Raw genomic sequence first — 14,602 nt, forward strand, 5'->3', positions numbered from 1 at the left:
AGAAACAGAGCGAAAGCCATAGAAGAGTACTAACTGGGAAAGGATGCGGCACCGGGAGAGCGGAGGAGAGCCTGGAGACAGAGAAACGTGTATTTGGGTCAAACGCGGGCACGACAGCCCTTAGGAGACAGGTGCTGGCAGAGCTCATAGATAGCCTTTGGCTCACTGCCAGGGGTAGCAGCATGTGCGCCAGGCCTACCAGGCCCAGCTGCGAGCACTGGGGCCGGCTGGGCCTGGCCACTGGCCACGCTGTGAGTAACCAGCAGGTTCTCGCTCAGAGGAGCCCGTGGGCACTGCCTGTGCTGAGCAGGCAGGACTTCCCAGAAACCACTGAGAGCAAGGAGAACTGGCATATTCCCTACGGAAGGCTGGAGCGGGAGCTCCAAGGAGAAGCTGGGACAAGTAGCAGCAATCATCGTTCTGCACTCTTTTACCACCAGTGCTCCTGAAGGAAGGGCCGCTTTGGGGTCGGGGAGGGGAGGAAGATCTACCCCCGGGGCAGCATCCAACACACTGACTGTGGAGAGAGGCCCACCTGAGGGGAAATGCAAGCACCGCTATCCCGGCAGCCTTAGGCTGCCACAGGGCTCAGGGTTAGATGGCCTTACAGTCGCGCAGCGCTTTGGAGTTGGCAAAGACCATTCCCACGCAGCAGCACATTTTGGTCTGGCAACCACAGACTGGGGCAAGTTTTATTAATCCCCTGCTGTGAATGTAGAACCGATCACTTAAAGGGTTTAAATGACAGTTACAATGTCACCCGGTTACCCAGTGACAGGGCTGGAATTCAAACCTCATCATTGGATTCCAAGTAAAATCCTTTCTCCAGTAATCTATAATAATAAAAGGTAATATGCTTATTAGACCAGACGTCCTTCTGGACGTCCTCCCAGACGACCTTCCAGACAAAGCCAGGGCTGTGAGGGAAGCCTGGGTCCTGGGTACCAGAGGGAAGCTGGTGCCAGCAGCCGGGGGAAGGAAGGCCTACTCTTGCATGAATTCGTGCACCGGGCCTCTAGTGAAAAAATAATAATGGCTACTATTTATGGGGATTTCCTACCTATGTGCCATGCCCTATCCTATGTGCTTTACACACTTAAATTTAGTTAACCTCATGAAAACCCTATAAGGTCATGATATTATTATCCCCATTTTAGACACAAGGAAAACTGAGGCACAAGGAAGATAAGTAATTGCCCAAGGTCACACAGCTAGATCACGCTATCCAGTGCCTGCCTAAAACCTCGCTATTCATACTTCATTGCAAATCACAAACTCAGGCAGGAAACAACGTACTAGGCAGATAAGGACCCAATTTAAATGTTTGGGAAATTCAGCATCAACAGTCCTTTACCCTGATGAGGGTGCTGGTCCAGAGGCTCCGCCCTCAGCAGTGAGCTGTAGGTGTTTGCTGTCAGATCTGGGTACAGGCTCCACCAACACATTTTAACCTAAATGAGAAGAAGGTTTGGTGAGAGTATCAGCCAGGGCCCTGGCAGGAAGCAGATGGCATACTCCAAAGTGTTTGGAAATCCTATATAAAAAGAGCCTAATATGCAAATTGTTCCCTTGACTAGGAGTTGGACTGGGAGTTCGACCGGGGGCGGGGCCGGTGGAGGTGGCGGCAGGTGGCCAGGGGAAGGGAGGTCCCCCCAGCTGGCAGCTGGCAGCCACTAGGGACCCTACCCATGCACGAATTTTGTGCACTGGGCCTCTAGTAAGTTAATAAAGGGACTATTTACATAAGGGTGGGCAGGATTACAGGAAGTGACGAGGGGTGCTGAGACACCCAGAGCCACCAAAGGCCTGAAGCTGTTACCACCAGGACCGTAGAAGTAAAGGGAGGGAATGTGTTACCAGACGCAGTGAGCGTCTCCGTCTCCTGAAGGTGCCCTCCATTAGCAGAGAGCCCCCTCAGTGAGGCTGTCCATAGGCAGCTCCCGGGCCACCATCGGGGCGAAGGACAGAGAACAAAGGGGTGGGGCAAGCAAGTGGAGAACACCCAGCATGTGACCAACACATCTCGTCCTGAGTCTGTCCACACACGGCATTAACTGAAGCCAGACAGCGTTGGAGCTCCAATTGCCTCTGACAGAGCCAACGTGCTCTGGCTCGTGCTTTCTCCCAAAATGCAGCTGTTTTAAGTAGACCAGAGAGTACAGGGAGCATCAAATCTCATCTGTCTCTTTCCCAGGGACTTCCCTGGGTTCGATCAGCACCGCAGAGCCTGCAGCCCGATGACATCCAGAGGAGAGTTCTTCCCCCACTCCATCACGGGTGAGTGAGCAAAATCCCACAGCGGTCTTTCTCCTCTGCACCTGTCTTTAACCCTTAGCTTCCCTAACTTTTTAAAACATTTTACCCCAAGGGGAAGGCAGCAACCAAGAGCAAATGACTTTCCAGGCCGCTTGTGCTCACATAGTCGTGGGGCGGAGAGCGCTGTGGCTGTGTCTGCAGGTAGGTGTTCCTGCCAAGCACCTCAGCCGAGGACAGAGGGAAGGAAAGGGTGGGAGTCACAGGCGGAGCTCCGTGTGTTACCACGGAAAGAGGAGAGGAAGGGTTTTCTCCTGAGAGTCAGGAGAACTTGCAGAGAAGATGTAAGCTTCTAAACAAAAGCAGCCTCCAAGGCCTGAAACAAATACCCACACTTGGAGGGACTGACTGCTGTGTCAACCGCAGGCCGCAGCAGCCTGCAGGGGATGTGTGTGTGTGGGGGGGGGGGGGAGCGGGGGCGGGGGGAGGAGGGCTCCCCGCACATGCCAGCCTTAGAAGATCCAGGATCTCACAACTCAAGTGACAACTGCCCTGCACCCGCTAGGTGGGCAAAGGAGGGGGCAGGCTGGAAGAGGAGTTTTCATGTTGTATCTCTTTCTTAGCGGTAAAGTGGATTTTATTTAAATTGTGGGAAGAAGGGAGGCTTCCCTCCCCTGTTAGACTTGTCACTCAGCTTCATCTCCCAAGGCACCTGGAAGATCAGAATCTTAATAATGTTTGACAAGAACTGCTCTCAATGGAGAACAATTGTACAACATGGCAAGTGAGGATGAAGCCCATAATGAGAGATGAGCAAGTCACAAATACACTGGAGTGTGGGGTGGGGAATCATAAGTGGCCCAACCATATTTCCTAGTCTGGTTCTTAAGGGTCCCACGTGTTTCCCTTTATTCACTGTTTACACAAAGGATCCATGATAGTGATAATAAACAAACAAATGAATGAATGAACAAATGGATGAATGAATGAATGAATGGAGCCACTTTAAAGTGGAGCGGAGCTGCCATTATAGAGGAACTGCCTTATATGTCTTATGCCTCATGTCAAACAGAGCAAAATAACCTTTGGATTGGGACCAAGGCAACACTGTGCCTGCAATACCTGTTTGTAAAGATAATAAGAAAGCAGTTACTATGACTACTGAACTGAAATTTTTTTAATTGCTTAGAATTAGCATCACTATGTTACGTTATCTGCACCAATAGAAATGCCTCCCTTCTATTGATGTAATTGTCCCCCCTTCCTTTCTCATAAATACCATTGTCTGTGTCTCCTAATTGGAACACTATTTGGGTTTCTGCCTGAATCAGTACATTCTGAGTAGCTATTCTTACTGATCTTAAGTAAATGCTTGTTGCCTCTTCTCTTTGAAAGTCCTTTTATGTTTAGGTTAACACGGTGGAGAGAGAGACCAAAAAGATCACTATAAAATGCCCCGTGGTGCCATAGTCTGGGCTGTTCCACCTCCAGTATTGCTCTATTAATGACATGCCTATCCGATGGTCTTAGGCGACCCTGCTAGCGGTTCTCAACCTGTGGGTCGCAACCCCTGCCATAGAGCCTGAGACCATCAGAAAACACAGATATTTATATTACAATTCATTAACAGTAGCAAAATTACAGTTATGAAGTAGCAACGAAAATAATTTTATGGTTGGGGGTCACCACAACATGAGGAACTGTATTAACGGATCGCGGCATTAGAAAGGTTGAGAACCAGAGGAACCAAGATGGCGGCAAAGTTAAACAGCTAATCTGCTGCCTTGCACAACAATTTCAAAAATACAACTAAAAGACAAAACCTCTACCACACAGAACCACGGGAAAGCTGGCTGAGTGGAAGATTTACAACTAAGGAGAGAAAGGAGCACAAATGCTGAAAAGCTGAGGTACGGAGGCGCGAATCGGGCTGGTGGCGGGCGACTGAGCACGCGGCTTTTCTTCAACCCGCAGGGAGACAAGCTCCCGATCACTCTGAAATCCAGTTTTTGGGGACACGTGGGGGACCCAGACACTTACGGGGAGAAGCTGGACTCTCGACCATCGGGTCAGAAAGTGAGAGTGACTTTTTTGCAGAGGTGCGCCCAGCAATCATTGTTTACTGCGCTGGAGTGTGGGACGTGGGGACTTGGAAACACGGAAAGGCAGAGACGGCTGACGGCAGCCATCACCATTTGCCACACCCTAGCCTAGTGACGCCCTGAGACCCCGCCCCGCCCTGAGGCCCCGCCCCGCACATTCTACAAACCCGCCCAGGCTCCAAACAGCAACTTTTGCATATAAATAGCCTGTTCTGTGGCAGCTTAACCAAATAAACTGAAGCTCCAGTCAGACTGCTCCAAAACCGCCCAAGCAAAGGAGGAGAAAACTAGTCCTTGCTGTAGCTCCTGCTGGGGGACACACAGTACACAAGGGTACACCAAGAGTGTCCACCTCAAGTAACTGGGAGGCTGACCCATTGAACCAATAGGACATCTAGTACACAAAGCTACCCTACCAACTCAGGGAAGCAGCGAAAATGAGGAGGCAAGGAAACAGATCACAAACCAAAGAAATGGAGGAGAACAAGCGACTGGACATAGAGTTCAAAACCACGGTTATAAGGTTTTTCAAGAATTTCATGGAAAAGGCCGATAAATTTAATGAGACCCTTGAGGATATGAAAAAGGACCAACTAGAAATTAAACATACACTGACTGAAATAAAAAATATTATACAGAGACCCAACAGCAGACTAGAAGATCGCAAGAATCAACTCAAAGATTTGGAATACAAAGAGGCCAAGGACACTCCTCCAGAGAAGCAAGAAGAGAAGAGAATTCAGAAAGTTGAAGATAGTGTAAGAAGCCTCTGGGACAACTTCAAGCGAACCAACATCAGAATTATGGGGGTACCAGAAGAAGAGAGAGAGCAAGATGCTGAAAACCTATTTGAAGAAATAATGACAGAAAACTTCCCCCACCTGGTGAAAGAAATAGACTTACAAGTCCAGGAAGCACACAGAACCCCAAACAAAAGGAATCCAAAGAGGACCACACCAAGACACATGATAATTAAAATGCCAAGGGCAAAAGACAAAGAGAGAATCTTACAAGCAGCAAGAGAAAAACAGTTAGTTACCTACAAGGGAGCACCCATACGATTATCAGCTAATTTCTCAACAGAAACTATGCAGGCCAGACGGGAGTGGCAAGAAATATTCAAAGTGATGAATAGCAGGAACCTACAACCAAGACTACTCTACCCAGCAAAGTTATCATTCAGAATTGAAGGGCAGATAAAGAGCTTCACAGATAAGAAAAAGCTAAAGGAGTTCATCACCACCAAACCAGTATTATATGAAATGCTGGAAGGTATTCTTTAAAAAGAGGAAAAAGAAGAAGAAAGATAAAAATTATGAACAACAAATACATATCTATCAACAAGTGAATCTAAAAGTCAAGAGAATTAAAAATCTGAGGAACAGAATAACTGGTGAACATAATAGAATCAGAGACATAGAATGGGAGTGGATTGATAATTCTCAGGGGGAAAGGGGTGTCTGTGTGGGGAGTACGGGAAGAGACTGGACAAAAATCATACACCTATGGATAAGGACAGCAGGGGGGAGATAAGGGCAGAGGGGGAGTGGGAACCGGGTGGTGGGGAGATATGGGGAGAAAAAAGGAGAAACAATTGTAATCTGAACAATAAAGATTTATTAAAAGAAAGAAAGAAAGAAAGAAAGAAAGAAAGAAAGAAAGAAAGAAAGAAAGAAAGAAAGAAAGAAAGGTTGAGAACCACTGTTCTAGAGGCTGTCTGTATTCCTTGCCACGTGGCCATGTCGCTTGACCTGTTTGCATCCTCACATTGCCTTCTCTCCTTTCTGGTTTCCTGCCTCCTCCCATAAGGACCGTTGTGATTACATTGGGCTCACTCGGATAATCCAGGATAATCCCCCATCTCAAGACCCTTAATTTAATCACAACTGCAAAGTCCCCTTTGGTGTGTAAGGTAATATAATAGCCACAGGATACAGAGATTAAGGGAGGGACATCTTTAGGTAGCCTTAGTTACTCTGTCTACCACTCCCAAGGTCAGATGGCAAAGAAGTCGTAGAATCAAGGTTTGAATTCAGCCTCTGCAGCCCCCAGAAGAGGCCATGCCCTACCTCCAAATCTGATCGTTTTGTCTTCTACCTGGAAGACCTCTTCTGCGTACCCCAGCCCCCCACATGCTGATTACCACTGAACCTCAGGACCCAGCTCACAGTGATGTCTTTGGGAAAGCTTTCCTTGACAGCATTTCCCCTACTCCTCCACCCCTGCACCCTCCTCTGGGCTGGATGTCCCTCTTCTGTGCTCCCGGGTACCAGAGCTCACGACTAAAATAACACACAACTCTGAATGTGAATTGACTTCTCATAGAGAGCATGGAGCTCAGGCAAACTGGTTGGCTGGTTGGTTGGTTGGTTGGTTGGTTGGTTGGTTGGTTGGTTGGTTGAATAAATTGGCTGAAGGTAAGACATTTGAAAGAAGATAAAAAAATTTTTTTAAGGCTGAGATGTATCAGGGAAGGAGGCTTTGGGGGCAATAATCTTTTGTAATCTGAGAGTTAAAGTACATTTTGGGGTTTGGAATAGCTTACAATTTTTAAATTCATTGATTGACGAGAGAGAGAGAGAGAGAGAGAGAGAGAGAGAGAGAGAGAGAGAGAGATTTGTTGTTCCACTTATTTATTTCTTCATTTATTGGTTGATTCTGGATTCTTGTATGTGCCCTGACTGGAGATGGAACCCGAAACCTTGGTGTGTCAGGATGAGGCTCTAAGCAACTGAGTTACCCGGCCAGGGCTGGAATACCTTATACTTTTAAGAACCAACGGGATCGGTGTAGGGCTCAGAGGAAGAGGCAGGTAAGTGGCCCTCTCCGGTTGCTCTAGCTTTCTAGCTCACTCATCAGGTGGGATAGGAAATGAGGAAATGAGTTTCAGGACAGGAGATGGATTCTAGTCTAAAGAGTGAGCACGTGGTTGTGGTGTCTCTCCCAGGGACAGTGGTGTGATGGATGAGGCACAGGGCGAGTGACAACCCTCTAACCACTCCCTGACTTGTGGACTTCCAGTTCATTAGAGCTTAGAATTTGAAGCCCACATCACACACACACACACATTGGGGCCAAAAAAAATTAAATGTGTAGCCACAGTCATAAATCTAGTAAATACTAGAACCAGGTTTGGAACCCACACTGTATGGGTTCAGTAATGTGAGCTTAACACTACATCATGCTACCTGTCAAATACCAATTGTGTTTTATGTATCTATTTTAAGCTTTCTTTTTTTTTAAAAAAAAAAAGTATCTTTATTGTTGAAAGTATTACAGATGCTCCCTTTTTTTCCCCATTGACCCCCTCCACCCCGAACCTCCCCTTAAAACTTCACACTATTATCTGTTTCCATGGGTTATGCATATATGCGTATAACTTCTTTGTTTAATCTCTCCCCACCCACCCAACCACGTCTTCCCTCTGAGATTTGACAGTCTGTTCCATGCTTCTATGTCTCTGTATCTATTTTGTTCACCAGTTTATTTTGTTCATTAGATTCCACATATGAGTGAGATCATATGATACTTGTCTTTCTCTGACTTGTCTTTAATGAAATTACTTTGGAAAAGAAAGCAAATATTTGGGGACTTTGGAGCCTGGCCTAGTGGGCAGCCATGTCACAGAAAGAAAGAAAGTCTAGGAGAAGAGAGGGTGGAAGAAGGGGTGAGAATGAATTTCAAAGGGCGTGTCTCAAAACCCGATGTCAGGAGGGTGAGCATAGCAGTAGGCCAATGAGCCAGTGTCAGGACCACTGTTTTCTAAATGACTTTGCTTCTCAAAATCTGCAATGATCATTCACCGAGGATTATGATTTTCACCAAAGAAAAAGAAATCTTAGATGTAAAAGAAATTTTATGCTATAACTCAAACTAATTCAATGCTGTGCACAAGTCACAGAATGACTTCTCACCCAAAAGGGCATATTTATTTCAACTGTGTCATTCACCAATGAGTTGAATCAGTCAGGGGTCCTAAAAGGCCCTGCTTAATATTCTGAATTGTGTTTTTATCTAATAAAAAATATATAAAACCCTTCTGTTTCCCTGTTTCTAGGGAAGCTAAAATGCCAACATAGCTTGATATAAACCATGGCTCCCCTAAGCAAACCAACATACACTTTGGTTGAATAATAAATGAACTAGGGATTTAATTCTTATTTCCCCAAAAGAGGTGTTAATATATATTGACTAGCACGTGTGAATGCATCACACGTGTGCACACAGTTCAACTCTGCTTACCCAGCCATAGGCAGGTCCCCGAGATAAGCCAAAGCCTTAGCATGTGGAGAGTATTGGCAATTTTCCAAGGGTAGCCTTTTTCTACCAACATGAAGCTCTGCATTCATAAAAATTGTGCTAGGTCTTGCTTAAACATAACAATAACACCTAAAACAGTGAGGGTCCCATCATTTTACAGATGAAGAAGTTAGGGTGCAGGAGATGCATAACTCAAGGTCCTGGAGTTTGGGGCAGAGACCCAGGCTGGGGGTCTGGGTTTGGCAAGCTTCAAGATAATCAAGAGAGGAGGCAACCAAAAACAGCAACATTTAAGGGTAAACAGAGGAGAGAACAGTAAAGAGGCTCTGGGAGTGCTTCTAAACATGGAAGGAGGGAGAGAGAGAGACAGAGAGAGAGAGAGAGGTCTGGGAACCAGAAGAAGAAAACAGTCAAAGCAGCAGTCATTCTGTCACAATGCTGCACAGGGGCAAGAAAGAGCAGAGCTGAAAAAACCCCATGGATGCGGCAACTGGAGGCCGTTGGTGACCTTTGGCAGAGCTTTCAGCTGAGTTTTGGGGACAGATCAGATCTCAAGCGCTCCATGAGCAGGTGGGAGGTAAGTGGAGACAGACTTGGGGGCTTCCTTTGAGAAGTTGGCTGTAAGAAAAGAGGGAAGAGGGTGCTCTGGCTGGACAGGTCTCAGGTGGAGGAGACATTTCTTCATGCTCCCGACCTTTGGAGACAGGCGTTAAAGAGGGAAGACTAGAAGTACGGGAGAGGTGAGGACTAACCATCAGAGCCACGGAAGGAGACAGAAGACTTTCCTCCTCATTAGACACCCAGCTTGGCGTACCAGCCAGAGGGACCTGGTGAGGAACGTCTACTTCCAATGACAGGAGGACCCACTAAAATCTTGGTTGATTGAAATACTCAGAGAGGACTAACTTAGTGCTCCCCCAGTTTGCGATCTGAAAGACTCTAGGGAGACCCCGTGTCTCCCTAAACTACCCTGGCCAAGGTGCCCTGGTGCTGGCAATTTTCATTTTTCTGTGTCAGAAAAACACTACAGGTATGAGGAAATTTTTTCTAAACCAAGTCTATCAAAGAATACATTCTGGTCCTAATAAATGACCAAAGAGGAGTCCCTAATGGTTCTTAATTTGGCATTTTGACACAACCACTAATCTATTTGGAGGTAATTTATTCTCTCTGGAAACTGGCTGAAAACATTGACTCAGCCATTTTTCAATGATTGTTATCATTGTTTTACATGAAAATAGTTAATAGGCCCTGCTGTTACCCCAAAACTACAATAACTGGATGTTCTTTCTTGGTCCAGAAGGGAATAAAATCCAGCACATTGGGGGGGGGGGGGGGGCGGGGGAGGGCGGAGGGGCGGTCAGAAGGTGTTCCTAGGTGTCTCCAAAGTGGCTCACAGACTAGGGCAACCCTGAATATAGTCACTTGGAGAGGTTTTGTTTTGTTTTTTTTGTTTTTTTCAGATGAAGGGAGAGAGGTAGAGAGATAGAAACATCATTGAGAGAGGAACATCAATTGGCTGCCTCCTGCACGCCCCCTACTGGGGATTGAGCCTGCAACCCAGGCATATGTCCTGACAGGGAATCAAACCAGTGACCTCTTGCTTTATGGGTCGCCGCTCAATCACTGAGCCACACCAGCTGGACTGGAGAGATTTTTAAAAACACTGGTGCCTGGGCCCCCTTACCAGAGATTCTGACCCAAGTGATCAACAGAGGACCTGCACAGTTTATTAAGGTGTCCAGGTGAGTCTACTATGTAGCCCGGATGGAGAATCTCTGGCCTAAACCTGGTCCCTTCATGAAATCAGTCCAGGCCAATGAACCAACCTTGAGTCTTACCTCTTCCACATCCTCCAATTTTCTACTGTGGCTTTCTGCCACCAATGATTATAGGGTGAGGAAAAACTCCACTTTGTTTCCCTGCTAATTTACATGGGAAGTAAAACCAGCACCACCATTTTCCCCCTTTTATTGAATTTATTGGGGTGACACTGGTTAACAAAATTATACAGGTTTCAGATACACAATGCTACAAGACATCTGTACACTGTATTGTGTGTTCACCACCCAAGTCAAGTCTTCGTCTATCACCATTTATCATACCCTCCTCCATTCCTCTACCCACCTCCCCACCCCTGCAATCACCATGCTTTTGTCCGTGTCCATGAAACCAGCACTACTTTAAACCGTCAGCCATTTAATCAATATACCTTTGTGCTTTGACCCCTTCCTTACCTTTGGGGCATCAACCCTTTGGGAAGTTAACTGGTCAGATTTCTTGTGGCTATCAGAAGTGCAGAAAAAGGCAAGGAACAACAGCAAATCAACTCAATTCCTTCGTCTGAACCATTCTCCCAATTCTCTGAATTCCACAGAAAGTTCTCATTTGCTCATACGCCATCCTCTGTGTACAGTTAGCTAAGCATGCAGTGGGAGAGTGGCCTTGAACAACGCAGGCATGTAGCAGTCTCCAAAATTGGGAGGCTGTCAGGGAGGGCGAATGAAGAGAAAGATGCATTTGTTGGGGTGGTGAGACGTGCAGAAATTTGAGGGAGTTCACCCTATGCAGTAAATCAATCCTCTGTCGGCCACGTGAACCTTAAGAGAACTTAAATAGCTTTCCTGAGGCTTCAAAGTGGATGCCAGGTCTGGGTTCAAAGCCAGGTGTCTGTGAATCCACACTTGGTTTGTTTTCTGTGTGTGGTGTTGGCATCATGTTGAAATAGGCCCACAGTTGCTTATTTGAAACCTCTGGGGCCAGAGTGGCTTGGAATTTAAACTTGGGGGGATTTTAGAAAAGTAAAACATTAATATTTCTGCAGCAAAACATATTAACCTTTTTACCAAAGGGGTCAAGAAAGCTCAGAGCAGCTTTTATCAATCAGGCCAGGTTGTACCACCAAATTGAGGATTCAGAGCTTTTTGGAATTTGGGAAGTGCAGATAAAGGATTGTGGAGATGAATGTCACGGGAAAGAATTGTATGTAGTAACAAACATTTATTGGACAGTACATATTTGCCAGACATTCTGCAGTGCTCTAGGCAGGCATAACCTTCACAATAACCTTGTGAGATAAGTACTATTTCTATCCCTATTCTAAAGATCAAGAAACTGAGGCATGGAAGTGTGGATGCAAAAGAGGTTCTGGGAAAGTAACCTCACCGGGTGGTGATCTGATCATAAATCCTGAGCTAGGCAGGTCATGGTGGGTAGTCATAACTACTTTAGTAAAAGGTTTATCTTTGCCTTAAGCAAGGCCTGTCCGTTATTTTTGTGTGTCTAAGTTAACACACCTTTGAAATAACACCTCAAGAGAATGTTACTATTATAATAAACCCGGTTATCATTTAACTGGAAAGGAACAAAGGGACTGGACAATAGGCGCATGCCCAGTCGGGCCTGGGTGACATGAGAATAAAAACTGTTAATTCTCCTGTGGGGGCCTCTGGAAATGCTGATTCTAGGGGTACCCCAATCTTGTTAACTACCTTGTAATCCAATTCTGGCCTTTCTTTCTCCCACCTTCCTGTAATCTACCTTACGTCCTCTCCTTAATTCCAAATGCATAAAAGAAACTTCAAATTGCCATTCTCTGGAGCATTTGAGATCTTGTTTCCCAGCCATTGTGGTCAGTTTGGCGCAAATAAAATCTCATAAAAATCTGTGGAAATGTACACTCTAAACCTATGTAATTTTATTGACCAATGTAACCCCAATAAATTCAATACAAAAATTCATTACATGTTTGAATGTTCTTACATTGACAAATGGGTTGAGTAACTTGCCTAGTCACCTGTCTAATAAATGCATTCATTTGTTCAGTCCCAGTTTAAATTAACATCTTATAGATAAAAAATTTTAGAGAATATATATCTTTTTATTTTAGTGAGTGATAGACTATTTCCAGAATGACTGGCTGGGCACTGGGCCCTGGTCTGAAAGGGTAACAGAGTGAAATGCTCTCTCTCTGACTCTATCTTAATTCCAGCTTGCATTTCTCCCATGGTCTTCAGGCAAGTAGCTCCTGCTATAGATGTGCTATTACAGGAATTCTGCTTGAGGCTTGAGCTTTTGGCAAGGATTTGAAGGATCCTCAAAACCAGTCTCAGATCAGCAGGGGTCAAGAGACTTGGGAACAAAGAGATTTGGAGATTTCATGCTCTTCCTTGGGTCCCTGTTGATGCCTAGATGTCAAACCTTACCCATTTTCCCTTCCCTTGACATAAAAGAAGCCTGAATTCTGGGCTCTCTTAAAATGGATTTGTGGAAGCTGTAAGTGCCCCACCCCACCCTACCCTTATCTTCTTAAGCAGGTGCCTTCTCGATTAATAAAATTTTCCTTACTCCAAACTCTGACATTTTCAATATTGGCCTTTTGAAGCATCTGGCATATGAACCTTAAGCTTGTAACAAAATGTATTCATTTGCTGCTTGTTGAACACCCACAAAGTTTTGGCATGTTGCCAGCATTAGATCCACTTCTGATAAAGCAGAACAGTGTGTGAACTCCCACTGACACAGTACTGTAAGATTCAGGTTGGACAGTTGAGGAAGGCTCAATGGTAATGAGACTCCATGTGTCCATGGCAGAACCTGGCCATGAACAGTGTGTTCCGCCTCGTGTATAACTCAGTTTCCTCTGGAATGATAACCTTTGCCTTCCTAAGTAAGCTAATAAAACTCATGAGTGGTCCTACTACTGTTCCCACTACTGTTTTCTTAGGATACACCTTACTGTCAAAGATTTATCAAGAAAGTATCAATGCTCTAATAATTATTGAAATAGGAAGTCTTGAACTTTATACAACCATTTAAAATTCTGAAAGAGCCGAAACCGGTTTGGCTCAGTGGATAGAGCGTCGGCCTGCGGACTGAGGGGTCCCGGGTTCGGTTCCGGTCAGGGGCATGTGCCTTGGTTGCGGGCACATCCCCAGTAGGGGGTGTGCAGGAGGCAGCTGATCGATGTTTCTAACTCTCTATCCCTCTCTCTTCCTCTCTGTAAAAAATCAATAAAATATATTTAAAAAAAAAATAAAATAAAATAAAATTCTGAAAGAAAATGTACTTTATTAATTTTTTATTTTTACTTTTAGAACTGAAAACTATTGTGCAAATAATGTAAATAATATAGACCATATAAATAATGCTAGCTACCATGCATGTATTTTGTAATTAACTGAATTTTATTATTTCAGAAAAGTAGAAAATTGTCCTTTTTCCATAAATGTGTTTTTTTTTAATATTGGTTGCTATCTTAAGAGTTATTTTATTATGCTTAGGTAATAAAATTATCCAGATAACACAATCCAATGGGAAAAAGGGGTTATCCATGAAAAAATCTATGGGCAACTTTGAACAAATTTATTCTTAAAAAAATAATAATGCGTCCTTATGCTGAGTTGGCTTGCCCTACAATATGGTCTACTACTTCTTCACAAGGCTCCCTCTGGTGCTTAATAAAATCCAACTTTCCCCAGCTCTTTTTAGATTCTAAATGCTTCTAATTATCTTAAAAAGTTATCCATTGATAACTTTTTAAATTATTTAAAAAGCTAAAACATTTAGCCACATTTTGAAAAATGTTGAGTACATAGTACTTTCCCAACAAATGTTTGTTGAATGCATTGGGATATTCCTATCAACCTCACATCATAAACCAAGCAATGAAGGCAGACAGAGGTAATTTAACTTTCACCTACTGGCTATGTGAACTTGGACAAGACATATTACTTCATTTATTTATTTATTCAACAAACATCCGTTGATTGTTAATCCATGCCAGGCACCCTCCCTTTCCCCTCCCATATTGGTGCAGGGGACACAATAGTTGGGAGGCAGGTATGGTTCTTGCCTTCATGAATCTTACAAACGGAGAGGTCCTCAAACTTGGTGTGCATTAGAATCACCCAGGAGACTTGTTTAAAAAGAAAAAGGTTGCTGGGCCCAATAGGCAGAGTTTCTGATTCAGTGGGGTAGGGACTAAG

This window comes from Cnephaeus nilssonii (assembly GCF_951640355.1).
Source record: "Cnephaeus nilssonii genome assembly, chromosome: 7".
Taxonomy (NCBI): domain Eukaryota; kingdom Metazoa; phylum Chordata; class Mammalia; order Chiroptera; family Vespertilionidae; genus Cnephaeus; species Cnephaeus nilssonii.